This window comes from Perognathus longimembris, chromosome 2 (genome assembly GCF_023159225.1).
Source record: "Perognathus longimembris pacificus isolate PPM17 chromosome 2, ASM2315922v1, whole genome shotgun sequence".
NCBI lineage: Eukaryota > Metazoa > Chordata > Mammalia > Rodentia > Heteromyidae > Perognathus > Perognathus longimembris.
The window spans coordinates 26,227,451-26,254,752 of NC_063162.1; the positions used below are offsets into that span (position 1 = coordinate 26,227,451).

At 44.2% G+C, this 27,302-nt stretch overlaps 1 protein-coding gene across 13 annotated transcripts in view; it reads left to right on the forward strand.

Moving 5' to 3' along the window:
* Positions 1 to 2,912: 2,912 nt before the first annotated feature.
* Sorbs1 (sorbin and SH3 domain containing 1) overlaps positions 2,913 to 27,302 on the forward strand; it is a 242,222-nt gene continuing 217,832 nt past the window's right edge. For all 13 annotated transcript variants that reach the window (XM_048338603.1, XM_048338598.1, XM_048338604.1 and 10 more), the window contains exon 1: positions 2,913 to 3,018. The gene's annotated coding sequence lies outside the window, so the exon portion shown is untranslated. The remainder of the gene's footprint in view (positions 3,019 to 27,302) is intronic.

A 27,302-nucleotide genomic window follows, 5' to 3' on the forward strand; every position in this document is an offset into this window, starting at 1 on the left:
CTTGTGAAGTCTCTCTTTAGCTCTTTTGCCCATTTCCTAATTAGTTTATTGGGCTTGGAGGGGCTTAGTTTTTTGAGTTCTCTGTAGATGACAGATATTAGGCCTTTGTCTGTTGCTGTGCTGGTAAAGATCCTTTGGTTGGCTGTTGATCCTATGGTTGGCTGTCTTTCTGTTTTGGTGGCTATGTCCTTAGCTGTGCAGAAACTTTTTAATTTGTAGTAGTTCCATTTGTCGAGTCTCTCCCCTATTTGTTGTGCCCCTGGGACTATATTCAGGAAGTTCCTTCCTATGCCTATAAGTTCTAGCATCTTTCCTACTCTGTCCTTCAGTAGTTTCAAGGATTCAGGTCTAATATTGAGGTCCTTGATCCATTTAGAGTTGATCTTGGTGCATGGTGATAGGCTTGGGTCTACTTTGAGTTTTCTGCATATAGCTGCCCAGTTCTCCCAGCACCAGTAGTTGAAGAGGCTATGTTTATTCCATTGTATGCCTTCAGCTCCTTTGTCGAATATCAGCTGACTGTAAGAGTGCGGTTTTATTTCTGGATCTTCAATTCTAGTCCATTGGTCTTCCGGTCTGTTTTTATACCAGTACCAGGCTGTTTTTGTTATGATGACCCTGTAGTAGAGCTTGAAGTCTGGTATTGTGATACCTCCTGCACTACTTTTTTTGCCTAGAATTGCTTTGGCTATTCTAGGTCTTTTGCTGTTCCATATGAATTTATGGATTGCTTTCTCTATTTCAGTGAAGAATGTGACTGGGATTTTGATAGGGATTGCATTGAATTTGTATAACAATTTGGGCAATATGGCCATTTTCACTATATTGATTCTGCCTACCCATGAGCATGGGAGGTCTTTCCATCTCCTTGTGTCTTCTTTGATTTCCCTTATTAGATTTTTATAGTTTTCATTAAATAGGTCCGTGCTTTTGATTTTTTTACTCAAGGCTGGAACTCTACTACTTGAGCTACATTTCTACTTTCCTCTCTTCATTTTTGTTAAACCCATTTTTAATTAAATTTATTTCTATATGGCTGTCAAATGTTTGTACTATTATTTTTTAAGCAACAAACAGGGCAATCATATTGTTTTGAGTTTTAAACATGGTTCTAAATGATATTGCCTACTATTTGCTGGGTAGGAATTCATTTAGTCTTTCTATTGATTATCTTCCACTTTTGTGGCTAACATATGATAGTGATAGTGCTTTTGTTATGTGGTGTGAGTGAATTAATGCATATGAAGTTTAGCACAGATAGCACAATAGTTAGATACATGTGATATGTACTTATTCACTATTTTGTTACAGTATAGAAGGAGCTATTTCACCCCAGCTATGGTCTATGTTACAAGTAGAGGTTGGGATGTGTTCTTTGAAGAGCTGTAGGATAAAGTAGAGGTGGGAAAGGACATGGGCTGAATGCTTAGTAGTTTTTCTAGTGTCGTTGTATCTCCTTGGTTATAGAGTAAACTCCCAGATAGCTAAGAGTCTTTTATTTATTTATTTGGCAATACCAAGGTTTGAGCTCAAAGTCTTGTGCTTGCTTAGGCACGCACTCTATCACATCCCAAGTCCTCTTTGCTGGCCTCCTTGTCCTATGATCCTCCTAATTGTAGCCTCCCAAGCAGCTAGGACTACAGGCTTGAACCACCATGCCCAGTATTATTATTATTATTATTATAAATGACACCAGGTGCCCAGCAAGGACTTGTCCTTGCTTCCTGACATCTAAGAACTTGTGTAGATGGGTTTCCCATCAGCTCATGTAGTCATCAAGCTCTAACCTTACCCTGCCTCACACAGACTGTTAACTGGCTCTGGGTGAAGATTCTCACCAAGGACAATGGAAAAGAATCAGTTGTGCTCAGTCTGAAGGGCTACTGTTACCTGAAGGATATTCTGGGGATGTGGGAAGCTGACTGTGAAGGAAGCAAGTTCCAGATCAGTTATTTGCTGGTTCTGTAACCTGGCTCCCCTCCCCAGTTTCCTATTCGGTAATTCTGAAGGGAACTGGAGAAGGTCAGGGGAATGATAAAACAGTGCCGTTCCCTTCACTTGCACAGTACCGTTTTATTTATTTATTTGCTCTACTTTTCATATTGCAGGTGATCACAATTGCTTATTTGTCCCTGTAAGGGCAGGATCTTTGTTGGGAACTCCAGAGCTCTCACCAGGTCTGCTGAAACCTGAATACATACATGGGTTTGCACGGAGGAAGCTCAGGACTTGAGTTGAGCCCAGCAACCAGCATTTCATGGCAAGTCATTCAAATACACCTCAGTTTTTCCAGTTGAAAGTTAGGGATTAGTAATAATCTTTTTTTTTTTTAATGAAGATCAAATGAGAAAATAAATAGGAGACATTAAACACCCTGGTAAGAGCATAATAATTATAGTAGCACGTTTACATAGCACGATGGCCAGGCAGTCATCTAAACCAGCCTTGCCTACAGTAATTAAACTTCACTACATCCCACGAAATCCCAACTGTGGTACCATTCTATAGATGTGCAAATTGGAGCCCAAGGGTTAAATAACCTAGATGCAGTCAAGACACACAGGTTGCCACTCGGTGTCTAAGGCTTCCTCCAAGCTTCCTGTGGCGACCCCTCAGAAGGACCAGAAGGGCCTGAGGCCGGCCAGGTCTTCAGCGAGGAAGCCTAGGGCAGAAAGGGTTACGCGGGGCGAGCGCGCGCGTGATCAGCAGAGACCCGCGGGCCCGCGCCCGGCTCACAATGCCACAGGCGGGGTGGCGGGCGCCTCCTCGCCTCCCATTGGCGCACACGTCCTTTCCTGTCACGGCTGGACAGACCCCGCCCCTTGGGCGCTGCCAGAGTGGACGGTTCCAGAGGTATGCTAATGAGGGGACGGTCGCCGCAGCCCATTGGCCGGCCGCGGAGTGTCGGTGAAGTCAGCGCCTAGTCCCAGAAAAACAGAGCGGGGCCAACGGCAGCGTGTAGTGGGAGCGGGGCAGGACGCGCGGAGCCCGCCTGCCGGCCCGCCGGGGACCCGTGAGGTAAGCCCGCGCTGTCCGCCCACCTGCCCGCCCGCGGGGGCCGCGCTCGCCCGCTCCGCAGCGGCGCTCCCGGGGTGCACCCAGCCGGCCCCCCCCTGCGGCGGCGCCTTTGTTCCACGCTCCGAGGAGGTGCTTTTAAAGGGCCAGCTGTTGGAAAGACTTGGGGGACCCCTCCTTCCCCTGGAGCATCTCCTCGTGGTCACGGAGACAACCGGGGCTCCCCGGGACCGAGCTTTCCTTCCCCTCCTTGTCCGCTCGGTGGAACCCCGAGTCCTGCAAGGAAAGTTCCCCAGGACGTGGAGGACCTGGCGGGGTGGGGGGAGGAATTCCAGGTCTCCTTTTATTTTATTGTATTTTTTGTGGCGGGGGGGGGGGGAGGGAGGCGGGGCAGGGAGGGGTGCTGTGGCGACCCCGGCCTCGGCCCGCCGAGCCTGTCCGCGCTCTCGGGGCTGCCTGCAGTCTGGGCGGGCGGAGGAGACGTGAAAGCCCGGGTGGCTAGGTGAAGTGAAGCTTGCGGTGGCGGTGTGTGTGTGTGGGGGGTGTGGGGTGGGGGAGGCTCCCCTGCCGCAGCCCAAAGAGAAAGCGGGGTTAGGATGCAGCCTCCCAGGTGTGTTCGTTCCACTGCATCGCCCGGAGCCCCGGGCGGCGGCGGCGGCGGCGGCGGGTTGGGGGCGCCGGGGCGCCGGGTCTGGCGCACACCCGCCCGCGCCCGCGCATTTCGGGGTGTGCGCGCGCGCGTGTGTGTCCGGGGACCCCCCCCCCCCCGCCCCCGTGCCTACCCGTCCCGCCCGGCCTCCTTTGAGGTCTTCCCGAAGCGGGGGTGGGGTGGGGGGCGACAGCATCGCTGCCTGGCAGCTCGGCACCGAGAGCGATGGAAAGCAACTCCTTCCTCCCAATTCCCCGCGCATCCCCGGCTCCCGCCTCGCGGCTGCTTTCGGACGTAACAGAGGCACGGTCAAGGTAGAGGGGAGAAGGGGCTTCGAGTCATTATGTTCCCTTCATGGGAGGGACGTGCCCTCAGATTCTGCATCCCCGTGCCTCCGCCGCCGTGAGATGGCTTTGACATTCGCCCGTGCATGCTTTCTCGGGACAGACAGAATTTAGGAAGCTAGAACATTGCTACATAAAAGCACAAGGAATCCCATGGAGCCGGGCTCGTTTTATCTAGTCCCTGGGTTTTCCCAGCACGTTCTGGCTGAGCCTTTGGGTTTTAATTTTAAACACTGAGTGCTGGGATTCTCCTAGTGTCACAAGGCCGACCTACTGAAATTGCTCGAATTGATTTCACTGTCAGTTCATTTAGCGACATCATGGAACCTATCTGGCATGCCAGGCCTCTGGCTACATCTCCCTGTCCGCCCCTCACTTGGGTGCCCTTTATCTTCCCTTAAGTGAAGGCGGACATGCTTGTCGCCATTCTTCCTGTGTTTTTGGAACCCCTCTATTTAGATTCAGTTTATTTATTTGTTTATTTTGATTGGAAAGGTAGCTTGGTGATGACTGAAGGGTGGGTTAAAAGTGGGGAGGGGCAACAGAGGGAAGCGTAGCGTGGAGGGCAGAAAACACTCAGTGGACATTGGGAGACTCCATAGCTTCAGCCATTAGGGAATTAGATGAGGTGGATAGCTGTCTACGGAATAAGATGTGAATGTGTTGGTGAAGGGGGAGGGGTAGAGAAGGAAGATGCTGCCAGCTATTTTCTGCCCCACCCTCCTTATGCTATCTGAAATAGCTCAACCCTGTGGTCTCCCTCTTAGCCTAAGGGGAAAGGAGGGAAGGACTGGTCTTGTTGGCACTTGTGTCCTGAGCACTTCTGGCGTAGATGGCTGGGAAAGGGTTAGTACTCCTTGGATTGCAGAGGAAGCACATTTCTCAGTTGAAGGACCTGTGACACTTGGCTCTGGTGATTCCCTATGGGGAATTAGCAGCTGAGATGACATGCTTTCTACCCTGTGTGATGAAGGGATGAGAGGTCATTGTGGTCTCCCATAGATGCAACATCTTTTCTTCTTTCCCCCTTTCCCTCTTCTTATCTGCTTTCATTTGTTGTAGTTAGAGAGTTTCTGTAAACTTTCTAGGTGATTGGGACATTGGGGACGGGGGCAATGGAATTATGGGAAAGAATGGGAAGATACTTCTGTATTTCTTTTCCCCCCCCTCCAAAACCAAGTTCAAAACAGCAGAGTGGTTCTTTTTTTTTTTTTTTTTTTTGCCAGTCCTGGGGCTTGGACTCAGGGCCTGAGCACTGTCCCTGGCTTCTTTTTGCTTAAGGCTAGCACTCTGCCACTTGAGCCACAGCACCACTTCTGGCTGTTTTCTATATATGTAGTGCTGAGGAATCGAACCTAGGGCTTCATGTATACGAGGCAAGCATTCTTGTCACTAGGCCATATTCCCAGCCCCGTTCTATGTGTGTGTGTGTGTGTGTGTGTGTGCCAATACTTGGGCTTGAACTCAGGACTCATGGTTTTCTTTTTTGCTCAAGGCTGGTGCTTTGGCGTTTAACTCACAGTTCTCCTTCCAGGTTTTTACTAGTTAATTGGAGGTAAGTGTCTGATAGATGGACTTTTCTGTCTGGGCTGTCTGTGAAATCAGATCCTCAGATCTCAGCCTCCTGAGTAGCTAGGATCATAGGGCTGAGCCACTAGTGTCTGGAATAATGTGGGTTCTATTTGCAGAGAAAGGTCAAGGCCTAGGGGAAAAAAAGAGAAGCATTTACAGTGTTTGTAATCACTTGGTCATCCCAAGTTAGCTTTGGACTTTACCTGGACATTAAAGCTGACTTGCTGTAGAGGGCACTCACTAGTAATTGAGGACTTAATTAGATTGTTCCTTTCAAAAAATTGGGTGGAAGAGCTCTGGACCAGAGGCAGATCAGCTGGCTTTGGTCTTGGCTATCAGCTTCCTCTGTGCCTTGGGCTAGGTGACTTCCTTTCTTCTAGCCTGTGTCATCGTTGTAACATAGAAAGCTTTAGAGCACAGATGGTTTTCTAGGGTTCCCTATAGCACTCTTCTTATTTGATTCATAAATACAGTAATACATACCAGCACTGGTGGCTCACACCTGTAATCCTAGCTACCCAGGAGGCTGAGATCTGAGGATCGTGGTTCAAAGCCAGCCTGAGTAGGAAAGTCTGTGAGACTTTTATCTCCAATTAATCACCAGAAAACCCGAAGTAGCACTGTGGCTCAAGTGGTAGAGCACTAGTCTTGAGCTGAAGAGCTCAGGGACAGTGCCCAGGTCTAGAGTTCAAGCCCCATGACCAACAACACAAAAAAGGAAAAAAAGTACTGTGATCATAAGTTAAGGTGGCATTTTTACATTCCTGTTTGCTAACCCGATGTTAAATTCATAATATTAAACAATGGCATGGTAGACACATTCTAGGTCTTAGGCTGTTGTTAGATTCAGAGCTGGCTTTTCTTTGATTAGTTTGATTTGTGTGGTTTGACTGTATGTAAATAATTCAAAACTTGGATGGCCCAGAGAGGCACAGACTTCAGAGCCATTGGTTGGCATGTGAAGGTGGAATGACAGATTATGGAGGAAAGGCAGTTTCTATAATTCATTTGTTCCCAGTATATGTGCCACTTACTGTTTTATTTATGATCATACAGGTGAATGTTTCAGTGTTGAGATCACAGAAGACCTCTGTGATTGACTGATAGCGTTCCTGTCACTGAAGAATTCAAGGCATTGAGAGGTTTGGCCATTTGTCTGAGGTCACACAGCCAGCAGATGCAGAGCGAGGGAAGCAACTCTGGAGGATTCTGTGTTCTGGATATATTTGTTAAGCCCTCTTTTCCTCTGAGAGAAGAATCCAAGGTGGAGAGGAGAAAAGTGAGAAAGATGTTGGGAGCAGAGGAGAGGATGGCTTGAGATTCCAGAATTCTAACCTTTCGAGACAAGAGAAAGTAAGAGGTTGGGGACAAGTCCCATGGGGAAGGGAAAAATAACCCAGAACCAAGTGGAGAGGAGGAAGGGATGGGGTGTGAAAGAGGAGACTTTGTCAGCTTCGTAAGATCAGAACATTTCTTTTTTCTTTTTTTGTTTTTGGTCAGTTGTGGGGCTTGAACTCAGGGCCTGGGCTCTATCCTTGAGCTCTTTTGCTCAAGGCTAGTGCTCTACCACTTGGAGCCAAAGCATCACTTCCAGTTTTCTGGTGGTTAATTGGAGATAAGAGTCTCATAGACTTTCCTGCCCAGGCTGGCTTTGAACTGTTACAGCCTCCAGGGTAGTTAGGATTACAGATGTGAGCTACCAATGCCCTGTGAAGAGCAGAACATTTCTGTGCCCTTGGAATAAAGTAAAGAGCACAGCAATTATGGTGGTGCAGAGAGGGTGATGGTGGATTGAGAGTTCTCTCTGCTGACTTGGAATCTCCTTGGGGCGAAATCTTCATGTTTGCCATCAGACTACAGAATGTGGTGTGTACAGGCTGCTTGGTTCAGGGCCAAGCGAGCTCCATAGCTCGACTGGGACACACAGGCCTTGAATATGTGGCAAGTCAGGTGCGCTGTACTGGTGGTGATGCTAGTGAATGCTGAAGTAGGGCCCAATTCTGCTGATGTCCCAGTTTGCTTTTTTTATTGCAAAACTAAATAAAAGATTTCCATGGAATTTTTTAAAAAATTTTAGCAGTGTATTGTCTTCTGAATTTTATTAAACACATTACAGGAGCATTTTATGAATTCCCTTTTTAGAGGAGAAACTTAGAGATGACTGAATTACTAAACCATAGCTCATCTGGGGAACTGCTGGCCTGTGACCTGAGCTAAGCCTCAGAAAGTTTCAGTGAGCAATTAAAGAGCTGTGAACAGTGGTTAACCAGAGCATTAACCATTCAGAGGCAAGGATAAAAGATGATAATAATACTTTGAAGTCTATGGCCTAAGCCAGCAGCTAGCCATGAACAGTATAATTTTCTTGGCCAGCTCTTCAGGTCCTAGGAAATATCTGTGGCTCTTTTAGTGGTTCCACCTTTCTGGGCATGGTTAGTTATGCTGTGTAGCCTTGTATCTTGCTGTGTCCATCCTTTTTTGCATCTCCTTCCTCTAGCCATTTCTTTAGTTCTCCTGTTGTATCTTTTTCCTTGCCTTCCTCCTTCATCTTTTTTTTTAAAAACTCTAAATAATAAAGCTTTGTAGTCTGCTTAATACATTTATTGGATCATTAAAATTTCATGTTCTCTGTTCTTAATTAAACCAGTTGTTTAGTCTTTTTTTTTTTAGTTTAGTCTTTTTGAATGTGTATGTGTTTTATACACAAAACAAAAACCAAATCCAATGAAGTTGCTTTTTACTTCTGTGTGGCCTTCTATTGATTTTTTTTCCCCTTCTCTTCTGTGGTCAGCAGTGGCTCTTTACAGAAAAAAAAGTACCAGGTCTCTGTCATGTGGTTATTGTTTTAGAAAACAAAAACCGGCTATAACAGAAACAGTTTCCACCCTTGTATTGTGCACACAAGGGACACCCTCTCCCAAGAGATGCGTTATGTTTCTTGACTTCCTTCCATGGAAAGTTTGTCTTTATTGTGTTCTCTGAGCAGGCCTACACTGTAAGGGTGGGGGTGTAGATGGTAGAGGTGGGGCTCTGTCATTCTGGTAATACTTTGAGGGGTGAAACTGGCTGGATATATAGCCAAGAGAGTACATGCAGGACAAATTTATCATTACTCATTTTCCTCAGACTATGCTAACCCAACAGACTTATAGTAGGACCCAGGGCCCTACAGAAAAAAATGTGATGCTTGTCATCTTTCAGATTAATGTCAGGTAGTATCCTAATGGGGTAGTATCCTGTGCCTACTTTAGGGATGTAGGAAGCCATCAACAGTTGCTGGTATGAAATTCTAGCTGCTTTGATGGGAGGTGTGATGCATAGCATCATAATTTCCTTATGTTCCAGATTAATTACAGAGAAGGATTGAGTCTTGATGCTCAGTGGTCAATGTTTAAAGTGGACCTTACAGGTAAGAAGGCATTTAAAGCCAGGTGTGATGGCACATATCTGTAATCACAGCTACTTAGGAATCAGAGGCAGGAGGCTTGCTAGTTTGAAAAACCCTGTCTTAAAAAGTAAAGAACAAAAGGTCTGGAGGTATGGGTGAAGCCCTGAGTTCTGTCTTCAGCACTGACTGCCAAACAACAAAAATATGACACCTTGAAGTCTCGTGTGTGTGTGTGTGTGTGTGTGTGTGTGTGTGTGTGTGTGTGTTACTGGGGGTTGAACTCAAGGTCTCCTGCTTGCTAGGCAGGCACTCTACCACTTGAGCCATACCCCAGTCTCTCTCTTTTTTTTTTTTTCTTCCCATGGTAGGAGCTCAATTTTGCTGGGACTGGCCTGGGCTTCAACCCTCTTACCTGTTTTTCTTGTGTCAGTGGAGGTGTGTGTCACTGTCCCCAGCCATTGTGCTTCCTCTATAGCTGGGATAACACACTCAAGCCACTGTGTCCAGTGATTGGTTGAGTCTTACAGACTTTTATGCCTGGGCTAGCTTCTAACAGTGATCCCTGATCTCTGCCAACCAACTAGCTAGGATTATAGGCTTGAGCCACCTGGCAGTTTCCAGCTTTTATATGAAAAATCTATGGGTTTTATATTTAGCTCTGTAATATATCTGTGCTGGTTTTAATATAAAAGTATTCAAATCATCTTAACATTGAATTACAACTGATGGTCCAGTAATATGCTGTGTTTATCTTGGGCCCTTCTCCAGTGTGTAGTCCATACCCCAGCTGGAGAAGCCAGGAGAGGGGCAGGCCTCAGACCTGTAGGGATGGGGGTGGTGAGGCTCCCCCAGCCATACCTGCTGTCTCCTAACACCCTAAACACCAGCCTCTTCTCTTTCCCTTTCCCACATCAGAGGGAGCACCCCCTTTTCCTGGCTCCCTTACATCTGAAAGAAGCTTACTGTCTCCGTTCTTGCTGGTTGCCTTGTCTGGTTCCTCCATCATAGGTGAGATTGAAGAGGGAAGTCTTGTGTTTCATCTTATTTTAAACTAAACTTTAATGGCATCAAAGTTTTATATCTACCTACATATATCCAGTTTTAAGACATCAACCTATGAGAAACATATCAAGACTTCTGCAGAAGGCCATGTCACTCCTCATCTTGGTGCCCTTTCCCCCAAGTCAGTCACTGAATGCGATTTTCTCTTGCTGAGGAACAAAGTACTACCAACTCAGTGGCTTATGGCAACCCAGGCATAAATTAGAGTTTAGGAGTCTGAAAAGGGTCTCACTGGACTAAAATCAAGGTTTAGCAGGGCTACTGTGTTTGCTTCTAGGAAGAGCCTCTTTTCCTCATGCATGGCATCTTTTAAAGGCTGCTTTCATCCTTAGCTCAAGGTTCTCCATCTTCAGAGCCAACAGTGGTTGGTGGAGTCCTTCTATGGCTTGTTTACTCCGACTTTTCATACTTCATTTTTATATAGCTCTCTTCTTCCCCTTTCTACTTTAAGGGCCATGTGACTATATTGGCCCACTGGGATAATTTAAGATAGCCTCCTTTGCCAGGCACTGGTGGCTCATGTCTGTAATCCTAGCTACTCAGGAGGCTGAGGTCTGAGGATCGAGGTTCGTAGCCAGCCCAGGCAGGAAAGTCCGTAAGACTCTTATCTCCAACTAACCACCAGAAAACCAGGAGTGGTGCTGTGGCTCAAAGTAGAAAAACTCAGCGACAACACTTGGGCCCAGAATTCAAGCCCCATGACGGGCAACAAAAACCCAAACAAAAGTCTCCCTAAATTAAGATCTGTTGATTAGCAACCTTAATTCCATCTCCCACACCTTCTAGCTGTTCCTCTACATATTAGTAACATATTTACAAATTACCTGCAAACTACCTTCCCCTAGTACTTCCTTTTAATAGTTAAATTGGTATATGATACTTGTGTGTTATTTTGATCATGTAAATAGTGTTTTTGGCTGACCCATATTATAATGATATTCCCTTTCTTGTATAGTTAATGGCCTTATGTTTTTCTAATTTTTACTAATCCTCAGAGTCTCTGATAACATGTTAAAATATTTTATGATGTGTTTATTTTTATTTTACATTTCTTTCCTTAGAGAACTCAGTTCAGGAGGCCCTTTCTGCTCTTGCCTGTCTGGGTAGTATGGTTCACGTTAGGAATTCCCTCACCTTGCTCTCTGAGTTGTACCTCTGTTTCCTTGATTTTTGGTTCCTGTGTTTCTGGGGGAAGGTCTTACACACCAGAAATGGGCTTCATCTACACTCATGCTTGAGTGGTGGCTTGTGTGACCTAGACTTTTGAGTTGAAAGCCTTTTTTTTTTTTACAGTATTGAAGGCATTACTCATTGTCCTCAAGGTTCCAATATTGATGCCAAAAATTTGGATGCTGTTCTAATTTATGGGTAACTTGTTTTCTCATGAAAGTTTTTAGGATCATCTCTTTTTTTCTATGTTTATAATTCCTTTGCTTTTTTTGTAAGCACATTTATTATTTTTATTTTTAGGTAGTTGCACAAGGATTTTCAATTCAATAAGTCGGATTACAAGTAGGTGCATCTTGACCAATGTCACCCCAATTTTTTTTTTGCAACATAGTTGGTCTGGTCTTTAATATACCCTCTTGATCTGAAGGCTCTCTTCAGATTTGGGAGATTTTCTTATGCATGTGCATTGAATAGTTTCATTTTCTCCATTTTCTAGACTTCCAACTTACCAAAATTTACAATTTTGACATACATTTTTTTCTTTCTTTCTTTTTAAAATTTATATGTGGGGCTGGGAATGTGACTTAATGGTAGAGTGCTTGCCTAGCTTGCATGAAGCCCTGGGTTCAATACTTCAGTACCACATACACAGAAAAAGCCAGAAGTGACTTTTTTGCCTTCAGCAAAAGAAGCTCAGGGATTGTGGTCAAGCCCTGAGTTCAAGCCCCAGGACTGGCAAAAAAGAAAAAGTTATACATGAGTGCATACATTTTAAGCCAGGCTTCAGTAGTTCATGCCTATAATCTTAGTTAGTTACTCAGGAGGCTGAGATCTGAGTATCACAACTCAAAGCCAGATCAAGCAGACAAAATTTTTTCTCTCCAGTTAACCAACAAGAAGCCAGAACTGGAGGTGTGGCTCAAGTTGTAGAGTGCCAACTATTAGTAACAAAAATGAGTGAGAACACAAAGCTGAGAGTTTAAGCCCCATAACAGAAAAAAAAATCAATTAAAACAAAGTTGTGCTGGGTGCTGGTGGCTCGTGCCTGTAATCCTAGCTACTTAGGAGGCTGAAATCTGAGGACCATAGTTCAAGGCAAGCACTCTTGCCACTAGGCCATATTCCCAGCCAGGACCATAGTTCAAAGCCAGCCTAGGCAGTCTAATTTTGATATATTTTATTTCCTGTTTTCCTTTGTATTTTTTTGGGTGGGGGGAATGTATCTTCTACCCTTTTCAATTTCTTAACTTTTGCTCTCTTGTTTTTACATGCATGAAACATGTACATTTTGTAAGAACTCCCTAATTCTCTGAATATGCCTGCCCTTCTCTTTCCTTCCCTCATGCCCTTCTCTTTCCCTCCCTCCCTCCCTCCCTCCCTCCCTTCCTCCCTCCCTCCCTTCCTTCCATCCATCTCTCCTTCCCTTCCCTTTCCTTTCTTTCCCTTCCTTCCCTTTCTCCTTCTCTCTCTAGCTTTTTTCCCTTTCTTCTTTCCCTCCTGCCTTTGTTTTCGAGGTATCTCATTATATGCCCAGCCTGACCTTAAGCTCATTGTTCTGTCTCACCTCTCTAGTATGTTGGGATTACAGGCATGTGCCAACATGCTTGACATGTTTTTTTCATTTTTTTGAGCTTTTCTGCTGTTTGCTGCCTTGTCTTTATTTGTTCCATGTCCTCTTTTTTGCTTGTTTTGGTTACTATATTTCCCACTAGTGCTATCCTTCCATGCATACTGATCTTAGTCTGTTCTTTTATATTTTAAGGCTGAACACAAATGCTTAGGACATACATGAAGGAGATTGTTAATTTCCTTGTATGGTCATTCAGTGAAGAATCCCTTCTCTCCCCTTCCCCCCAACACTGGAAAAACATAGATATCAGTAGATCTTTGGCACTTTTCCTGGAGGTTTTTCTAGAGATGATTTTGCAAGGGGGTCCGGAAGGTAAGATTGCCTGGGGGGTGGGTAGAGAGTGTAACAGCTAAAGGGGGAAGGAGACTGCTGGTGACCTGCCTGCTCTACAGTTTTACTCAATTCATTTGCTGCCTCCCTGGGGAAGGGACTTCAAGATGGACAAATTGCAGGAGGGAACTTGGGTTTGATTGCTCTTTGCAGTAGCTTTCAGAAAACAGGCTCTTTTTTAAGTCCTTCCTGCTTCTGCCCTTGGAATCCTTAACACCCCCAAGTTCTGAGCCTTCTCCAGGTTCTCCATGGGCTGGCCATTTGTGTTTTTATTTGTGTAATATGTGTTTTTCCAGCTAGCACTTAGCAGAGCAGACAAGTCAGGAACCTGTCATCTTGGTGAGGAGGTCAGCTCTGTCTCCTAGAGTTCTGTTGACATATCTCAGAGACTGTTGTTCCTTTTCCACTAAGAAACAATTTTTCTTTCTCGTGTTTATTTATTTAGCTAGGGTTGGAGTTTGAACTTAGGGCCTTTCCCTTGCTAGGCTTGTTGGCTTGGTGCTTTTCCACTGAAGCCATACCTCCACTCTCCCTTGCTTCCTTTTTTGATCCATTTAGTGGTTTCTGGGAGAGAGCAGAAATAAAGTGTTTAGTCCTTTAATTTGATCAGAAGTGTTTTTAATTTTCTATCTGAGGCTTGAATTTATGCTTGATATCGGATATATACTCAGATTAAGAAAAAAAAAAAAAGTGGTGCTGAGGGCTGGGAATATGTCCTAGTGGCAAGAGCGCTTGCCTTGTATACATGAAGCCGTGGTTTCGATTCCTCAGCACCACATATATACAAAAAGGCCAGAAGTAGCTCTGAGGCTCAAGTGGCAGAGTGCTAGCCTTGAGCAAAAAGAAGCCAGGGACAGTGCTCAGGCCCTGAGTCCAAGCCACAGGATTGGCAAAAAACAAAACAAAATAAAAAAAGTGGTGTTGGGAATGAGCCCAGGGACCATAGACATGCTAGATATGTACCCTACTACTCCTCTATTGCCCTATACCTGAGATGTTTGTTGAATTACGGAATATGTGTTGTAAGATGATATGCAGATAATTAGTCTTTAGTTTTTGAGATAGTCACAAACATACACTCTTAAAAACAAATTTCATTGTTTATTCTGAGATAGACACAATCACAGGCAGCAGATCCTGCCTCCTTTCCCCATGTGGTGTAGGAGAATCCCTGGGAGACAGCATCATAGATAGTTGGGTTCAGGCTATATCCATCCCTGTCACTGGCTATATGGTTCACCTGGAGAAGTTCCTCAATCTGTTCAGGTCTGTTTCCTTAGCCTTAAAATGAAGTGTTGGTCAAGGTCAAGGTCAAGGTGTGATTCAGTTCTCTGCATTGAGCCATTGCTGCGGTGTACAGAGCTCAGTATTAGGATCCTCCTAGGAGTCACTGCTAAGGCAGACAGCCAGTGGTTTATATTTCTTTCTCCTGAGTTTGGTTCAGTATCTTGCATATTTAATCTCTTTTTCTATACTAGATTTACTGTGAGGACTGTCTTGTAGTCATTTTATGTCTACAGCGCCTCTCATGGTCCTTAGTATATAACAAGTATATAAGAAATGTTAGATTTTTCCACAAAGGAGTACCCTTGTCTCTGCTAGAATCTTAAGAGATTGCTCAGAGAACAAGGCCTAAATGGTTTGGGTCTAGTTGCTCACTTTCTGTCCCATTCACAGAGTTCTGAGGTTCAGATGTGTTGGTATGAAGGTTAATGGAGATAACCATGCAAGACTGCAATCCTGACCCTAGAGAGTTGTTTTCCCCAAACAAGTCATAGTCAGGTACTTATTTAATAGGCCCCTATACTGTTACAACTTAAAATTGGATTTATCTTACCTGTGAAAGTGAGTTACAGATAAAATGCTGCCTTTAAAGTGTTCAACGATACTTCACTGGCTTTTCATAACTTATTTGTTTTCCCCACATCTATGAGCATCTGTACTAGAGCTAATGAGTGGAAGTTATGGGATTAGATTTAGGCCAGTAAAAGACCTTTCTATGGTAAGCAGACCCATGGGGAGACCTTGAGCTCCTTGTTTTTTTTTTTTTTTTTGTTGTTGTTTGTTTGTTTTTGTCGGTCATGGGGCTTGAAGTCTGGATCTAGTTGCTGTCCCTGAGCTTTTCAACTCAAGGCTAGTGCTCTACCACTTGAGCCACAGTGCCACTTCTAGTTTTCTGGTGATTAATTGAAGATAAGAGTCTCTCAGACTTTTCTGCCCAGGCTGGCTTTGAACTGTGGATTACAGGTGTGAGCCACCTGCATGGGGCCTGGAGCTCCTTATTAAGCCAGAGCTTCACGCCCACCTGCCAGAGAGGCTGGAGAATCACTGCTTGTGTGAGAGAAGAAGCACTATTGGAGCATCTGAAAGGGTTTTGCTTTCGATTTGCTCAGCAATTGCTTATTAAGCATCAGCCATAAACCACAGTCTAGGCTGGGCTCTAGGAATATATGGTAAACAAAGAGGAATGCAACTTGCCTTCTTGCCCTCCAGGGTCTAGAGCCAAGCTGTCTAGTATGGTAGCCAGTAACTGCATATGGCTGTTTAAGATAATTTAAATGGAATACATTACTAAGTTTGAATTTTTATTGATGTTCCATATTTCACTTGCTGAGTGTCTGTGTCCTCAGTGGTTTTCCTGTGGACAGCACAGATCTGGAATACTTTCCTCATTTTGGGCAGTTCTGTCAGGCAAGTTAGACTACATAGCTAAGATTGGATTCTGCATCACATATCTGTTCCCGCATCTAGCCTTGTTTGATTTGATTTAAGTTACATGGTTGAATGACTAAGCAGGGGTAGATCTCTTCTCTTCTTGGAGTGAGATAGGGGTGTATAGTGACTAGGTGTGTGCTTTCTGCCCTCAGCCTGCCTGGTTCAAATCCCAGTGCTATTATTTCCTACATCCTCCTTGAGTCCTAGAGTTCTATGCTTTAGTTGCCTCACCTGTGAAATGCAGAATGAGTGTTAATGATCCAAAAATTCAAGTCTTAGAACTGCGCCCAGTATGTAGCAATTACTCAGTAGATGCCAGTCACTGTGATTAAGAATGAGATGGGGACAGAAGTTATTGGTAGACCCAAGGAGACTGTAAAATAGAAAAAGAATATTGGCAGGTGATGTTGTGTTTGTAGAGCTGTCAGACCACCTGGAGAGGGACATAACTGAATAATTCTATGCCAGAGGCTGCTTTGATTATGTGAGCTGATGTGTAAATGCCATCATAGTCACAAAATCATCTGAGTCACTATACTGGTCATTAGTACTCTGATGAAGGATCCTTTTGCTGTCTTCTTTCTTCCTGGTTTGTCTCTTCCTAAGCTGACTTATTTTCCTGTCCCTAAATACCACCTCCCCAGCTATGTATCTTCTGGGAGGTACAGTGCCACAGACATTCACTATCATTCCCCATGGGGCCACAGACATTTACTATCATTCCCCTGGAGTAGAGGGATGTACCAGGAATTAAGAAGACAGGCAGAAGTTGGGTCTTCTACCTAGCAGCTGGGGCCTGGTCTTTCCATTCATACTGATGTTATTCCCACTGTTGTTCCATTTTGACATGAAAGCCATCTAAAGTAGCACAGTGTTGGTTCTGCTGGATGAGGAGAAAGAAAGTTCTGGTGTTGACCTCAGGGATGGGAGGATGTGAACTTGATAGTTAGGAAGCTCTGCTTACATATGGAACTGTTGTGTAAAAACTACTTCAGAGCCATGGGTGCTAGTGCATGTCTGTAATTCCAACACCAGAGGTAGAAACCAGAGGATCACAGATTCCAGGCCAGTCTGAACTACCTAGTAGTAAGACTCTGTCTCACAAATCTAAAAGAATAAAAAAGAAAATGCTTTACTAGCAGCCACAAGTCTCATTTTATTCATTAAGGACAAATAGGAAAGGGGATTTGATTAGGGCCCTACCTTCCCAAAATTTGTTTCTTCATTAATAAAGAGAGAGCAGGACTCACATCTTTTGTGTTAGGCAGTCAGCAGTGTGTTTCAGATGATGAAGTAGGAAGGTTCTTATTTAGTGTGGAGAAGTGCAGGTAGTGAGGGTACTCTAGGAGTGGACAATGGATGTGGCATACAGGGCAAGTAGTAAAGCTCAATGACCTATGAGGTCAGACATCTATGAATGGCTGATCCAGGACAGACCAGTCAGGGGACTGTTCCTGGCAACCTGGATTCTCAGTGCAGCACCGGAATACAGGTTCTGCCTACATGCCAATTGATCAGGAATATATTGAATACTGGAAACCTAACCTATAACTGGCTCTTTCAATCCATTCCAATTTGAGTCTTGACTGTCTGATACTAGGGGGTTGTTTTGCCTCATAGATAACAGTGATAACAGGAATGAGTGCTTGGTTGATCCTGGAATTGCCCTTCTGCCTGCAGGTCAATGCAAAAGCTCATTATTCATTTATATAATGCTCTATGCATTGATTATTGACATCAGCCCATAGGCTGACCTTTGAGCTTGGTTTCCTGGTACCAAAGGTCACTAGGACATACCTTGTGAAATCCAGTTTCTCTTATTGTCTGAGTAGAAGCTGGTAGCTGTGCACATGAGCAATTTCCATGGCTGATGTGTAAATAGATGATTCATTTGCAGGTTGTTCTCCACTTAAGAGTTTGTCTTTAGTCATGCCGAGCCAGTGTTGGGTGCCTCTCTCCTGCAAGCACAAAGCGCATTGATCAGGGGTTAGAGTTGTTTATAATGAATAGATGTGGGAAATGGAACGTTTTTCTGGTGCATTGATGTTGGGGAATCTTTCCAAGGCTACTGCAGCATAGGCACTGCAGACTCTCCTGTGCTTGGCCTGGCTTTCTAGATTTGTACACAACAGCCTCTGACAGGGGACTGGCAAGGTCTTGAAGCCAGGGATGAGGTAAGAAAGGCAGGAACTAGAACTGGGAAATGTAAGTGCTGCCCCTTTGGTCTGATCAGTGAGGATCTTGGTGAAGAGGCCAAGACCAGAGTAGGAACTGCTTTTAAGTACAACAAAGTGAATGGAGGCCCTGGAGAAAACAAAATCCCAACTGGGACAGTTAGAGAAGCTGGACAAATCTGAGAGAGCCTAGACCTTGACATGGTCTGGTAGTAGTTGTTGAAAATCAGGTTGCTAGGCCCAGAAACCTTGGCCAAGGTAGTTTTGAGCCTTTTTGGACTGTTTTGTATTTTCTTGGTCGGATATGGTAGACATGAGTAAGCCAGCACTGGCAGGTGCGAGGGGGCGAACTGGGAAATATTAGTCATGCCTGTATACTGATAGAAGATATGGAGCCTCCTTGTCAAGACAGCTGCTGCAGGAGGCCCTGCGGATGCCAGCCTGCTTTATAGGCCATGCTCCTGGTTTTATCCTTAATTATTAAAGTCCTAGGCTATTTAAATACTCACCTGAAGCATCACGGTGAATAACTTTCCCTTCCTCAGCTCCGGCAGAGAAGGGGTTTTGTGGCCTGTGGTTCTGGTTTTCCTAGTGGCTCCCTCAAGAAATACGCATACTGCAGCCAGGAAATCCCTACGATGTCCTTGATGGCAGAGTGAAGACACTCTGCGGGCATCCTAAAGACTGGCATATATTTTCAATGGATCCTTAATTTCAGGAATATAGAGGATATTCCTTTTAAACATAGTCCAGGAGAGAGAATTCTGTTAGAGATGCAAACTATTAACACTCTGTCTAAAAAATTAAACTGTCCAGAACCCTTGGATTGGTGGTGTCTATGGGAACCTTTATGTGTTTAAAAAATAAATAAATAAAGGAGTCTTCTTGAGGCTCTTGGGCTCCTGAGCAGGGCTTGGGGACTAGTCTGGGGAGGGGTGGCTGGCTCCAGAGAGCTTACTGCTCTGCTAGGCTGAGAGGGTAGGTGGTAGCAGGGCTTCAGAAGTTTGTAGTATGAGTGATCTGTTTTGATAGATGGAGAGGAGTATAGAGGAGACCCCACCATTATTTTTGTTGGTTCATTTTGTTTTATTGGCCTGTGTGAGTCCCTGTTGATTGCCATTTTCCATCCAATTGGGACTTTGCCTGTGTAGGTTCCTCAGCCTGGTTTACTCTTTCCTTTTAGCTCTGTTCACTTTCAGCTCTTACCTGGAGCATCATGGGCTTGGAGAAACCTTCTCTGATCCTCTAGACCAAATTAAGCCCTCCTGTGTGAGGGATCTCATAGTGCAGTGATTCGGGGCAGAAGGTTCTCCATAGCATTTGTCTCAGCTGCTTTGTTATGCTCACCCCCACTAGTCTGTAGGATGTACCATGAGAATGCCCAGGGCTGATTCCCATCACCACTATATCCTAGCCAGATGCCTGGCTTACAGCAAGTGATCCACTCTCTATTGAGCAAATTAATTCATTTGTTAAGTTTTAGGTTGCTCACTAGAGCCTAGGAATGTAGAGGGAGTAAAAAGCCATTGCTATCCTGTTCTCACAGAGCTCTGAGCTATTCCTTTGAGGTACAGGAAGAAAACATTATCTGTTGAAGTTCTGTTTATTCTTTAGAAGAAAGACATGGCCTTCCTGTTTATAGTATTACAGATTTTATAATTGCATATGTAAATACGTTCAAAACCCCTTTGCTAATGGAAAGGTTTCAGTTAACAAGGTTGGTGACTATTCTTCTGAGGGAGAGGTAGGTAAATGAAAAGTGTTTTTTTTTTTTTAAATTTAGTTAAGATTTATATTAGTATAATAGGATCAAAGTAGAATGAAATGGAGAAGAGAGAAAAACATTTCTCTCTTTCCATGCAGAAAATGAAAGTTAAAACTCAACATGGTGGTTCTTTTCATAGCCTTTATACTTTCTTAGCTGGGTGAATACATATGGTCAAGTCTTGTAGCAAATGAAAATGGTTCTGGGTAGGCAAATAGGTGAAGTCCTATCCCAAACCCAGGTAACCTTCAGGATGTCCTTTTGCTACACATGCCTTTCATTTTTTTTTTTTTTAACCAGTCCTGGGTCTTAAATTCAGGGCCTGAGCACTGTCCCTGGCTTCTTTTTGTTCAGGGCTAGCACTCTACCACTTGAGCCACAGCACCATTTCCAGCTCTTCTTTTTCTATATATGTGGTGCTAAGGGATCGAATCCAGTGCTTCATGTATGCCAGGCAAGCACTCTACCACTAGGCCATATTTCCAGCCCCTGCCTTTTATCTTATATGAAAAGGTATTTAGGCCACAGTATGGTGAACACTGTATTAGAAAAAGAGCGGCATAGGGACACAAAGGAGGGGACTGGAACTTAAGTAGGAGGGCATTCCTGATAAAGGGACCAGCATATGCAAAGGCATGGTAGCAAAGAAGGCTTTGTGTTTTAGGTGAAAGACAACCACTTTAACAAGGCTACTGTGGTGTGAGAGTTTGACCATTGAGAATGATAGATGGGTGGATGAAACTGAGTGGGATGGACCTAGTCTAGTAGGGAAAAGGAGAATTGTGCTAATATACCCAGGAAAGTTGCAGCACAGAGATTACTTGGAATTCAGAAGAGGGTGGCTATTTTAGTTAGGAGGGATCAAGTCTCATCGTGTTTTTAAAATCTACCAAGATCACACAGGTCACTCTCTTCATTATAGAGGAGGTTGACTTTTTCTAAGACCATCTTCAGAGTTCTCCGGGTCACTCTTCATTACAGAAGAGGGTGACTTTTTCCAAGACCATCTTCAGACTTCTCCATAAAGTTCTCCTTGGCTTACTCCTACCTAGTGGAGTTTTAACTGAATGGAGTTCATTTAGACTCCTCCTCAGGCTGTATTTTATGGGACATCGTACTGTATTATGAACTAAAAAATGGCATATGGTATATGTAAATGTCCATATTTGGTGTGTTTATCTATATAATTGGACACTCTTTTCAAAGTCCCAAGGCTTGAAGTAATTATGTAATTAGAATCCACATTGAGTGTGGCTAGATAAGGTGTAATTAAAGAGGAAAGCCTAATTTTGGAAGAACGATAAGAGGTCATTTGACTCAGGCTGGGCTCAAATCCAATCTTGGAAGAACAGTAAGAGGTCATTTGGATGTAGGGAGCCTGAGGCCACCCAGGAGCCCTGACTGGCCTGAAACAGGCAGATTCTGTTTCAGTTCACTTTGAAGGCCATTGACTGAGCATCGCCTTCATCCCAGGTATTGTGGGAGGCACAGCTCTGAGTAAGAAACGGAAGTCCTGGAGCTCAGGGATGACATGAGGGGACACAAGTTTGAGAACAAGTAGGAGGTTCCAAGGGAGAGGAGGACTACTTCTGTGTATATGTGTATGTTGGGGGCTACCAGGAGATTCTTGGGGCAGGTAGTATATAAACTGTGCCTTGAAAGGCAAAGAGGGTTTCAGGAGTAAGGACAAGAATTTCCTGGGCACATTGGAGACACTCAGATAATATTTGTGGGATGAGTGTCAGGTCAAGATCGGAGGTAGAAGGAACATGTTATTGGGGGGGGGGGTCATGTTGTGTGGTTTGGTGTTTAGGCAGTACAGTAACAATGCAGGGCCAAGAGGCCAATAGACAGGCCTAAGCCCTCAACAAACATTACAATGGTTACTGTGCAAAGGAGTCAGAGATTGTGGAGGTTAGAGGAGGTTTCCTGATGGAGGGGTCTTAGAAGATGCCTAAAGAACCAATAGGAGAGAAAAAAAGAGAGAAGGGATACAAGGAAGGGGAATGATATTAGACCAAGGCTGAGAGAAAAAACAGGGAGGAGATGGTCAGGCATAGAGAAGCAGTTTGACTGCAGTGGGTGAGACTGATTCCTGGAGGGTGGGGTTAGGTATGTTGGGCAGTAAAGGTTTGGTCCAGGAGCACAGAGGAGCATGGCAGGATTTTAGTGGGAGAATGAAATGAGAAAGGCATATTGAAGGAAGAACAACAGCCTTCTGGGGAGTTTGGCCATGGTTTCTGGGGAGTTCAGACCCTGCTTTAAGGCATGAAGTGATGGGGAACATTGCTTGAAAGGAGGGGACCATCTGGAGACCTTTATAATAAAAGAGTTACTGGTATTGTTGGTGAGAGGATGAAAGAAATTTGGAAGGGAAGAAGTAGAGGTAACTGCACGAGCCCAACCTAGAAGAATAGAGATACCAGAGACAGGAAGGAGGACCACCTTGTGGGGAAAGAGGATTTGGACCGAGACTTAGTGAGTTAAGAGCTCAGAAAGCTCTGTTGGGACTCCAGCCCTGATTCTGAGCCAGTGAAAGACTGTAGGCCAATTCTTCCATCTCCTTGTCATATTTTTGTCAGTAGTAGTCGATTGCTTTGTGGTCAGGCTCTGAACTCTGAACAGTGATAGTGCTCAGGCAGTGGAAATGCTCTAGACTGAAATTTTGTGGCTACCTGTCCCTAATGAGGTAAGAGAAGAAACCACATAGTCCTTTTTTTATTCATGGAGTAGTCAAGAACCCGGGGGCAGGAGGAAAGGGCACTTGGAGTGACCAGGTTGGAATGGGAGAGGAGGTTGTCCTGAATTCACAAAAAGGAAATTCTTAGAACAGAGAACTGTGGTCTTCTCTCTCTCTCTCTCTCTCTCTCTCTCTCTCTTTTTTTGATTTGCCAGTATTTTCTTATTTTCTGTTATTCCTTGGGTTATCTTTTTCACTTGGGAAAAAACCAACAACAAACTTGTTTTTGAGACAGAAACAAAAAAATATTTTTTTGATGGTACTGGGGCTTAATCGAAGGGGTTTGGGGCTGTCCCTGAGCTTCTTTTGCTCAAGGTTAGCACCCTGAGCCAACGCTCCTCTTTTTGGGGTAGTTTAGTGGAGATGGGAGTCTCTCAAGCTTTCCCGCCGCAATCCTCAGATCTCAGCCTCTCGGCTAGCTAGGATTGCGGGCGTGGCTGGCCAGCTCTTGGCTGGGATTTTTTTTTTCCTATGTTAAAACGTTATAATCTTTTTTTTTTATTCATTCCTTCATTTATTCTTTCATTAATTCGAGATGCTAGGGGTTAAACTCAGAGCCTGGGGTCTGCTAAGCAGTGCTCTACCACTTGAGTTATGCCCCAAACTTTTTGTTTGTCCTTCTGTTACTGAGATAGGATCTTGCTAACTTGGTACGGTCTTCTCTTATATGTGGTCTTGGGGAACTTTAAGGCCTTGGGACTTTAGAAAGTAGAAAAGGCTTCCTGGCAAAGGAGGAATTTGGGCAGAGTCCGGAAGGATGAATGATATAAGAAAGGAGAAAAGGACTTTCCAGAGAAGAATGACATGGAGTTAGTACAAACTTCACAGTAGGAATTCTAGGAAAGATGGCATATTTTCTTTAATGCTTAGTGTATATACCCACTTTGTACTGTATACTTTATAATCTCATAATTTCTGCCTCTATTATTGTTCTATGTTACAGATTTGGCAGCATGACTGGAGGGATGAATCTGCCTCAAGTCTCAATGGTGGGATGGGATTTTGTTACTCACATTTCTTATTCTAGTGGCAATAAACACCAATGTTACTTGTATTTTCTTTTGATGCAGGAGATAGAATCCAGGGCTTTGCATGTGCTAGGCAAGTGTTCTACTGAGCTATATTCTCATTCTTCTCATGTTATATTTTACTGGCTTTCCGGGAAATGTAGAGGAAAAAAGAGAATGATTCAGCTTTGTGACCGTTTTTTCCCATTACACACTTATCTAAAATGTGGATATAGCCGCTGTCCACGCTGCAGCATTCCCATGCAGTACAAAATCTTAGAAACTGTTGATGAGAGATGCTTGGAGCACATCAGGCTATAAACCTTCATTTTTTGATGGTTAGGAAACTGAGGCCCAGGAAGAAGGAAGATGTGCTAAGGTTAGGGGAAGAATGGGGATGAAAGCTAGAAGAGTTTAGAGACTTTGTCCTTGTGGCTATTATAAGTCTCTCTGTGGAAAAGTTTGTTTTTAGGCAACAATAGAAACCTTTGTTGGGAGAGCTGGTCTGGGCAGAGTTGAATCTGAAAAGTCTTCTGTGTTAGTGCAGGCGTGTGTGTGTGTGTGTGTGTGTGTGTGTCCTTCACTTTAACCTCAGGTCCCTTTGAACTAGCAAGGATGAGTCCTTAAGATAAAAAGTAAAGACATTTAACAGGGGAAAGGGCCTACAAAGAAGTGGGGAGGATCAGAAGTCACAGGAATAGAAGACTAAACTGAAGGCTTGGCTGAAAAGCATTTTCCAAGCCTATGTTAGTAACCTTTTCTTCACTGTGGCACAATACCTGAGATAATCAACTTATTAGGAGGAAGAATTTATTTTGGGTCACGGTTTTAGAAGTTGTCATGCATGGTTGCTTCGCTATCTTGCCTTAAGGCTCATGGCAAGGCTGCACATCTTGACAGAAGCACATGGAGAAGGAAATGTTCACTTCATGGCAGCCAGGAAGCAGAGAGATAAGGAGGTTCCAGGGTTCTAATATCTGTTGCATGGGTATACACCTTCAATGACATTCCATTAGACTCTATCTCCTAAAGATTCTACCACTTTCCAGAATCATCATAGGCTGGGAACTAAGCCTTCAACACTTGGGCCAGTAGGGGAAATCTTAAAGTAAACTATCTGCCCAATCCAAAGCATAATCTTATTCCCTAAGCTATTTTGTTTGTTGGACTACGAATCACAGGGGTTGTGAAATGGCACATTTAGGGAGGTAACTATTTACCAGTGTTGCCCCACAAAAGGGGTAGTTTTATCCATTTGGCAATGTCTGGAGACAACTTAGGAGGAACTACTGGCTTCTACTAGGTAGAGATCACCATGGTCCTAAACATCTTACAGGGCACAAGTCAATCATCCATAGCAGAGTTACCCCTATTAGAATGTCCAGTGTGCAGGTTAAGAAGCATAGCCCACCAAGGAGCTGGTATTTTTACTACAAAGAGTATAGTTTGAATAGGAGGGCCCAACTGAAAAATTTAAGTTCTTCTTTAATCTCCAGAGACTTCTACTGTACCTTAATGATTAGTTGTAGCTTGGGTTCCTCATTGCCTGATCCCTGAGTACCTTGGATGGTGTTAATGGTGGGTGAAGGCTGAAAAATTCTAGCAAGTGGTGAGGCTTAGGGTGTCATGAGCGATAGCCAGTGAGAGGTGGGTGGGTGGGATCCAGTCCAGGCTGCTGAGAATTGACTGGGCTTCATGTGTGTCAGAAAAGAACTCAGATTTACTTTCTTTAATTAAATTAATAAGGGTTACTTACCATCAGATATGTCTGAGAGGGCTGGGAAAGACCTCAGCTGTAAGTGCTTGCTTAGCATGTTTGAGACTGGGTTTCCACAATCCTGAAAACTAACCAACCAAAAAAAAAAAAAAAAAGAAGAAGAAAGGAAAAAAGTGTGTACCTTTTCTCAGAAAAACAAATGTGTACCCTTTCTCAGGAAGGGGTACTGCATTGTTATCATATCCAGATATAAGTATGCTACTTGACATACTTGCCTGTTACTGGCTACTGTTTAATCAACTCTCACAGTCCCCATCCACTTAGCAAAGAACTGTAAACAAGTCTGGGTGACCTGAGGACCCTTGGCTTTTTCTTGAGTTTCCCTTGACAGCTTGTATGGCTGAGTTCACATGCTCCTGCCATCTTGAGGGAAACACATATTGCTTTACCTGTGTTCCTCTTCCAGGTCAGACACAGAGAGGTGTGTCCTATACCTTTGTCTCAGAGGGTGCTTCCTTTGTAGCCTTGATGTCATGCTGATGTAAAGAGAGTTTACAGTTTCATACCTTAGGCATTGGATACATTTCTTGTACTGTTCTTGATGTCATGCTGATCCTCCCTTGCCAAGCTTTTGCTCTGGCCATGGATACATGCCCAAAGCTGTGCCTTTGCCTTGTGATCCTTTCCTTTTTTTTTTTTTTTTTTGCCAGTCCTGGGCCTTGGACTCAGGGCCTGAGCACTGTCCCTGGCTTCTTTTTGCTCAAGGCTAGCACTCTGCCGCTTGAGCCACAGTGCCACTTCTGGCCATTTACTATATACGTGATGCTGGGGAATTGAACCCAGGGCTTTATGTATACGAGGCAAGCACTCTTGCCAGTAGGCCATATTCCCAGCCCAACCCTTTCCTTTCTAATCACCACCTCTAGGTCTGTTTTACACAGCTCTGTGGCCACTCCAGCCAGTAATGTCACCTCCTATGATTCTCTGTCCAGTCTTTAGCAGTGTCACTTTGGATGGACAATCTCAAGAGAAGCAGCATGGCATTGAATCAGGTGGCTTTGGTTCCCTTCCAGCATCAAGGGTGAACTGAGAGTCACAGTTGGGACGTGGGGCATTTCTGTAAGGTCAGTGGAAATTCAGGCTTCCATTGGTTCCATGCAGATTCATGGAGAACTCAGAATTAGTTGTTAGAAAATTCTTTGGACTAAATAAGTAAACATCTTCAATATTAATTTAATGAATTAGCAATTGCTTGTTGAGTGCTCTGTGAAAGAAAAGGAGGGAGGGAACAAGGGAGGGAGGGAGAGAGAGAGTTTAGTTTGCTTTTGTTGAGTTCATGGCCTTGTATGGTAGTGGGTGTGGCTGCTCTTCATCACATCACTTTGTCCATCCTTAAGACCAATTATCACAGTGGTACACACACACACACACACACACACACACACACACACACACACACACACACTCATACTCTGAAAGTTCCATGAAAGCTGGAACTTTTTCAGTCTTGTTTATTATGTGCCTGACCTATAATATGCAGTTTTCTATTTGTTGAATTAATACACTAATGAATATGTTTGGAAAGAAGGGTGGGATTTAGGCTTTTATAGATGGGTGAGAGAGACATTACAGATGGTAGGTGACAGTAGGAGGAGGAAATGACATGAGCAAATGTACAGGAGTAGCAAAGCCCAAGGCAAGCTGGACAACTGCTGCCCATTTTGTTTGGATCATATGATATTGTCAGGGTGCAAAAGTTGGGATACATGCTTGGTTAGGGCCAGATGGTGAGAAGTCTTGGATTTATCCTGTAGTAGAATGATCTCATGTTCCAATTGCCTGTGGGGTGGGGGTTGCCAGTTGTCCTAGTGTGATTATTAACACTGTTCCTGCCAGTCTCAAGTGCCTCTGCATGGATGATGAGTTATATGCCCTGAGACCTGATGGGAGGAAAGAGCCTGTGAAAGTTTTACAATGGTAGGTAGTGCCTACCCATAGTATGTGGTACAGTGTGGAGGCAGGAG